Source organism: Phalaenopsis equestris, unplaced genomic scaffold, assembly GCF_001263595.1.
Source record: "Phalaenopsis equestris unplaced genomic scaffold, ASM126359v1 Scaffold000016, whole genome shotgun sequence".
Taxonomy (NCBI): domain Eukaryota; kingdom Viridiplantae; phylum Streptophyta; class Magnoliopsida; order Asparagales; family Orchidaceae; genus Phalaenopsis; species Phalaenopsis equestris.
Genome location: NW_018164458.1, coordinates 82,263 through 90,093, shown reverse-complemented (window position 1 = coordinate 90,093; position 7,831 = coordinate 82,263). Strand labels below are relative to the sequence as shown.

The 7,831-nt window shown below is 35.1% G+C and overlaps 1 protein-coding gene across 1 annotated transcript in view; it reads right to left on the bottom strand.

The window, feature by feature from the left end:
- LOC110018366 (protein PHYLLO, chloroplastic) overlaps positions 1-7,831 on the bottom strand; it is a 186,472-nt gene that overhangs the window by 140,612 nt on the left and 38,029 nt on the right. The gene's annotated exons all lie outside the window — the stretch shown is intronic.

The window sequence follows — 7,831 nt, the reverse complement described above, 5'->3', positions numbered from 1 at the left end:
AGGTTGTGCCCTGTACGAGTAAGGAAGAAGTCGTAGGGAGTAAGAGGAGGAGAAAACAAATGAAGAAGCAGCGGATGTTGTGTCGACCAGAGCGAGAGAAGAAAAGGACGGAGTAGAGATTGTCTCTAACTTGTGTTGACGTCGGGCCCAAGTAAAAGGAGGAAGAAGATCGTGTGGTTTACATGCAGAGGAAGACGAGAAATTTTGCACACATGCTATGTACCTCAAGCCCTAACCGATCAGTTAATGGAAAAAGGTCACGGCTTAGAGCGCTGCCACCATACAAAGCAGAGGAGGAAGGAGAATCTATGTTGGACTCACACAGAGGAAGAGGAAGAGGAAAAAAACGCAGTATTGTCTGCGTCGAGTTGTGCGGTGTTGTCTGCATCGAACCGTGCGGAGAATAAGAGGGTAGCGGCATTGTTTACACGAGGGAGAAGAAGATGAGTAGGCTCCCTTTGCGATTGCTGAGCTCGAGCGTGAGATAGCGCAGAGGCCAATCAAAACTTATAAGGTATGTTTAATTTTACTATATAAATAAAATATATGTGGGAAGTGATTAATAACAATATTTATGGGTAGTTTTATTTAAAAATAAGGACTAATAATTAATGGTTTCATATGAGATGAAGTTAGAGGAGAGCCTACGAGTTAGAAGGAGGATCTATCTAAGCAACTTATAACGTAAATATTAATGGTATATTGTTACTAGAACAAATAGTATAATTATTTAAATTCATGTTATTTATTTTTATATAATCAGAAGGGGGTAGAAGGTTGATAAATTCTCAAATTTTGAGGAATACTAAGAACATTAAGGTCAGTAGAGGTTAGTGTTTTTAATCATTCTTACATCTTTAAATAAGCTAACTACAATTAAGTCTTTCCATTAAAGCAAAGTTCTTATAAGCATATGCAAATTTTATTGGTTTAGGTGCTAGGAAGTGAAGAGAAGTAATAACTTTTTTAGAAGGTTGTGCCCTGTACGAGTAAGGAAGAAGTCGTATGTAGATAAATTTAAATTTAAATTTTATTAAAAATAATTATTTTCTAAGTCAGGGTAAATAACTTTTTTAGATATCTTCTAAGTCAGGGTAAATAATTATTTTCTTATATGTAATAAATTTAAATTTTATTAAAAATAAAAGTTTTTTTAATGTTTTATCCAATTATATTAGTTCATATAAATATTGTAGCTTGAGAATGAAAGGAAATGAAACAAAAAATCGAAAAAGAATGTTCAATGTCCATAAAAGAATCTAATTTAAATGAAATGAAAATTAAATGTTTACTTCATACAGGATTACCACTAGATGGCATTGGCAGGAGATACAATGTACCCATACACGTTAAAGGAAATGATAAAAGTGAGCTTCGGATGCAAATTTGAGGGTACCTTCGGGTACATTTTTTAGGATGTTTTCACACATTTTTTAGGGTGCCTTCGGGCATATTTTATAGTATGAAGCTAGATTTACCATGCTTTTAAGGTATGCGCCTAGGTTGATCCCTAATGCAGATGAGAAGTGCCACTGATTTTTGTCTGGGCTGAGAGATGTGATAGGCTGCTATGAATTTCTTAGAATCAATGATTACACTATTATGGTGGAGAGAGCTAGGAGGATTGAGTTGGATCTGGAGACTACTCAGAGGTAGGATATTCAGAAGAGAAGAAATTTAGTGGGATCCAGGTTTCCTCAGGGCTCTCAAAGGCAATCTTTTCAATTAATTTGTACAAGTGCTAAGAAGGCTAAATCCAGCAACGTTGGCACCCAGTTTAAAGTAAAGAGGTGTGACAAGGGTGGAAGGTCAAACAAGGGTGAGCGTCTGTCTAGATCCAACACATGCTTTTGATGTCACAGCTTAGACACATGGAGAAGAATTGCCCTAAATTAGGTCAGATGACTCTAGCAGATTTGAGGAGCAGTGCTGCACCACCTCAGAGGAGTTAAGGTGGTAGACCGAGGGCAGCTAAATCATCAAGGTCAGTGTCAAACACAGGTCAGACTCAGCAAAATGTTCAGCCCATAGTATATGCATAATCACAAGAGAAAGCTAAAAACTCCTCTGATGTCATCACAAGTATGTTTTCCTTTTAATAATTTTAACTAGTACACTTTAAGCATCATAAAATTCATGTCATGTCATACATAAAATATAATTCATGTCATGTCATACATAAAATATGTAAGAGTTTAAATATATCAATAAGTTGACTCTAAATGTTTAATACGATGATTTTAAATGATATATATCATATATCTTCAAAGTAGGTCGATAAGAGTGTTATTTGCTTTGTGAGCATCACATTCTTTTATAGCTAATGAACTGACTAAAGTGATGCAATTGAATGTTATTTCAATTTATGTGATATTATCAGTTAGAATGTCAAATTGTGTTTTTATGTAAGTTGATCAATCAGGCAAGGTGAAGCTTATGATTGGTGGGAAGGATATTAATGCCCAACTTATTATGTTTCCTTTGATGGAATTCGATGTGATTTAGGAATAGATTGAATGTCTGAAAACTGTCACTATTAATTGCAATAAGAAAACTGTCAAAATAAATGTACCTAGGGAGGCAAAAGTTAAATTTTCTAGTGATAGAGAACTGGCATATATGATAATTAGCTGCATGAAAGCTTGCAAATCATTGAATCATGGAAGTCATGATTTTCTTGCTCAGGTAACAGATACTTCTAAGGAAGTGAATTCTTTGGGTGATATTTCAGTAGTAAGAGAATATCTAGAGGTGTTTCTGATGATTTATCAGGGTTATCATCAGTGCGAGTTAATTTCAGTATTGAACTATTACTAGTTTTTGAGCATGTATACAAGATACCCTACAGAATAGCAGTTAAGAAGTTGCAAGAGCTGAAGAACCAACTGCATGAGTTACTAAATAAGGGATTCATCAGGCCTAGCACCTCACATTGGGGAGCTCCAGTATTATTTACGAAGGATGGGAGCTTAAGGATGTGCATTGACTATAGGGACTTGAATAAACTCACATTTAAAAATAAATATCCAATGCTGAAGATTGACAATTTGTTTGATCAGTTGGAAGAGGCTCAACATTTTTAAAAATTGATCTGAGGTTAGGCTATCATCAATTGAGGATTAAATAAGAAAAAGTAGTGAAGACCGCTTCCAGGAACAAATATGGCCACTATGAATTTGTGGTGATGTTGTTTGAGCTAACAAATGCTCCAGTAGTCATATACTTTATGAACAGGGCCTTCAAACAGTTTCTGAATAATATTATGATCGTCTTTATAGATAATATTCTCGTATATTCGAGAGATGAAGTCAGTCAAGCAAATCATTTACATGTTGTGTTGTAGGTTTTGAGAAAGAATGCACTTTATACCAAATTTTCTAAATGTAAATTTTGGCTTATAAGTGTTGGTTTTCTTGGGCAAATTACCAGTGGAGACGGCATATCTGTTAATCTGAATAAGGTGAAGGCGATTGCAGATTGGCCAAGACCTACTACTGTTACTGAGGTCAAAAGTTTTCTATGTTTGGATGGTCATTACAAGAGGTTTATTGATGGATTTTCACATATTTTTACGTCACTATCAAGGTTGACTCAAAAGACAGTGAAGTTTGACTGGTCAGATCATTGTGAGGATGTTTTTCAGAAGCTGAAGACTTGTTTAATGTCTGCTCCAGTTTTGGTCATTCCTTACGTTTCTAATGGGATTCAGAATTTCAGCTAAGCATCTTTGAGGGGTTTGGGCTATGTACTCATGCAACATTGTAGGGTCATCAATTATGCATCACGACAATTGAAGAATCATGAAAGAAATTGTCCTACGCATGAATTGGAGCTTGTTGTAGTTGTTTTTGCACTCAAGGTCTAAAGGCATTATCTGTATGGAGTTAGATGTAATGTTTTCACTAACTACCAAAGTTTGAAATATATTTTCACTCAGAAAGAGTTGAACCTGAGGCAGAGGAAATGGCTGAAATTTATTAAAGATTATGATTTAAATATTAAGTATCATCAAGGGAAGGCAAATGTTATTCTTGATGGGTAATTTAAATTATTTATTTACTCAGCAGAAGCAGTTAATTAAAGATCTAGAGAGTTTGAGGCTGACTACAGTTGATTATGGTGATGATAGTATACCTCTGTTATATCAATAGACGGCGCAGCCAACTCTAACAGATAGAATTGGAGATTCTTTAGTCGGAGATAGCAGTATTCAGAAAGTTCTGAACCAGGTTCAAGCAGGCAATTTGGAGAGATATGTGCTAGATCAAGATGGTGTATTGAGGTATAAAGGCAAAGTTTATGTTCTAGATATTGAATACTTGAGGAAGGAAATTCTGGAGGAAACACATTTACATGGATATACTATTCACTCGGAGAACAATAAAATGTATCAGGATCTCAAAAAAGCATTTTGGCAGCTACGATTTAAGAGAAGCGTGGCAGAATTAGTAGTCAAGTGACCTTAATATCAGCTAGTGAAGGTCGAACAATGCCGTCCCAAAGGTCAGTTGCAGCCATTACCAATTCCAAAGTAGAAATGGGAGGAGATTGTGATGGATTTTGTGATTGGTTTTCCTAGATTTCATCAAGGTCGAGATGTTATAAGGGTAATTGTCGATAAATTGATTAAGTTTGCCCACTTTCTACCTATTAGACCTACAAATCCAGTTAAGAAGCTATCCAAATTATATGTGGATAAGATCGTGAGGTTGCATGAAGTACCGAAGTCTTCTAGATTATGGAAGGGTTCAAGAATTTTTGGACACTTGACTGACTTTCAATATAACATTTCACCCTCAGACAGATGGTCAGTCAAAGAGGACTATTCAGATGTTGGAGGATCTACTAAGGTTATGTGTTGTTGACTTTGGTGGAGGTTGGGAATCACATATACCTTTAATAGAGTTTGCTTCTAATAACAATCACCAGGCTAGCATTAGGATGGCTCCATATGAAGCTTTGTATGGAAGGAATTGCAAGACACCTCTATGTTAGACTGAAACAGGTGAAAGAAAAATCATTAGAGTTCATTTAGTTGATGATACTACAGAGAATGATAGACTGATCAGAGATATACTAAGGGCGGTACAAATCAGACAGAGAAAATATTATGATGTCAAGCACAGGCCTATTGAGTTTGAAGTTGGGAGTTTATTTTTATCAAGGTCGGTCCATTAAAAGGTGTGCAACGATTTCAGAAGACAGAAAAATTGAGATCCAAATTTGTCGGTCCTTTTGAGATTGTGGAGAAGATTGGGAAGGTGACAAATATATTGGCTTTATCAGCACATATGCAGGGAGTGCATAATGTTTTCAGCATTTCTTCACGAAGACAATATATTACAGATGAAGCTAGTAAAGTGATAGCAGACTCAGTTGATATTCAACACCTAATCTAACGAATGTTAAAGAGCTTGAAAGAATTCTAGATTACGATGTGAAGAAGCTGCAAAATAAAGAGATTCCATTCGTGAAGGTTTTATGGAGGCACGGATCGAAGAAGGATACAACTTGGGAGAAGGTCTCTGAGATGCAAGAAAGATATCCTCAGTTTTTCCCTTGAGTACGTTTACTTTCATGTTTATTTTCAAATTTCCAGAACAAAATTTTATAAAGAGGGGAGATTGTAATAACAGCAAGTTAAAAAAATAAATAAATGAAATAACAATAATAAAAATAATAGTAGTAGTTAATTGAATAGGCAAGAAAGATAAGCACGCCTTCAGTTCAGACTTAAGAGTCATATTACTCCTCATTCTAACCAACGTAGAGAACGAGCGAGAGAAAACGGAAAAGATCGAGAAAGGAGGTTGTGTCCTAGTCTAGTAAGGAAGAAGTCGCAGGGAGGAAGAGAAATCGAAGAAGTAGCGGGTGTTGTGTCGACCCATACGAGACAAGAGAAGGAAGGAGTAGATATTGTCTCTTACCTGTGTTCAGGTCGAGCCCTAGTAAAAGGAGGAAGACCATGCGGCTTGTGTGTGGAGGAAGAGGACAAATTTTGCACACGTGCTATCTACCTCAAGCCCCAACTGACTGGTCGAGGAAGGGAAGAGGTCACAGCTTCGAGTGTTGCCACCGTAAGAAGTAGAGGGGGAAGAAGGAGACTTCATCGTAGGACTCGCACAGAGGAAGAGGAAGAAGAAAAGAACGCAGCGTTGTCTACGTCGAGTTGTGTGGTGTTGTATGCATCAAACCGTGTAAACAAGAAGAGGGTAACCGCATTGTTTACACGAGGGAGAAGAAGATATTAAGGTGAGGTCGACTGAAACTTATAAGGTATGTTTAATTTATAAGGTAAATAATATGTTACTACATAAAGTAAATTTATGTGTGAGGGTGATTAATAACAATATTTATGGGTAATTTATCTAAAAAACAGGACTGATAATTAATGTTTTCAGATTCGAAGGAGAAGTTGGAGGGGCGTACGAGTTAGGAGGATCAAGTTAGGCAACTTATAACGTAAATATTAATGGTATATTGCTATTAGAACAAATAGTATAAGTATTTAAATTAATATTTTTTTATGTGATCAGAAAGGTGTAGAAGGCTGAAAAATTATCAAGTTTTGGATAAAGACTAAGAACTTTAAGGGCAATAGAGGTTAGTGTTTTTAATCTTTCTTACATCTTTAAATAAGCTAACCACATTTAAGTCTTTCCATTAAAATGAAGTTCTTATAAGTATATGCACATTTTATTGATTTAGGTAAAGTGAAGAGAAGTAATAAAATTTTTCAGAGGTCTTATGAGTCAAGGTAAATAATTATTTTCTTATACGCATTAAATTTAAATTTTATTAAATGAAGAATTTCTTTATTAAACAGTCATTGTTGGTCTTAAGCCCGGATGTGAAAAGTTGAGGGTTGCATTAAGTAGTCGACAGCTAGCGTAAAATTTGTCGAAAAAAATCATAACATAAATCCTTTTAATCATTGCGTAAGTGCTAGAGCGTCCCATATAAGCGACGCGTTGTATAGCCTGAATACAGTGAAAAGTATGCAATGGCCGCTACACCGGTGCCCGGGTGCAGTGTCTAAAAAGCAAGGGTTCCCACATTACGGACAGATGCGGGTAAATAAATTAGTCCATGAAAAATTAGTCCATGAAACTAGAATAGGATCTTGGAATATAGGTACTCTCAATGATAAATTAATAGAAATAGTTAATATTATGATTCATAGAAAGATTATTATGATTCATAGAAATAGGAAAATTAATATCTTATGTATTCAAGAAACTAAGTGGGTGGGAGAAAAGGCTAAGGAGATTGATAATTTAGGTTTTAAACTTTGGTATTCTGGTAAGAGTCGCACTAGAAATGGTGTAGGTGTAATTATAGATAAGAGTTTGAAAGATAATATTGTAAAAATTAATAGAGTTGGTGATAGAATTATAGCCCTTAAGATTATCATTGTTACTAAGATTTTTAATATTATAAGTGTTTATGCTCCTCAAGTAGGTTTAGATATAGGGTTTAAAGTTAAATTTTGGAATGACTTAGAAGACTTATTACAAATGATACCTCTTGAAGAAAAAATTTTCTTTGGAGGAGACTTAAATGGACATGTCGGTAGAGTGGTAGAAGATTTCAGAAATATTCATGGTGGCTACGGTTTTGGAGTGACTAATGAAAAAAGAATAGCTATTTTAGATTTTGTTTTAGCGTACAATTTTTTTATTACTAATATTTTATTCAAAAAAAAAAAAGATAAGCATCTTATTACTTATAAGAATGGATCTAATAAAACACATGGATTATTTTCTTATGAGAAAAAGTGAACATATAGGCCATCCTAAACTTTGTAAAGATTGTAAGGTCATTCCAAGTG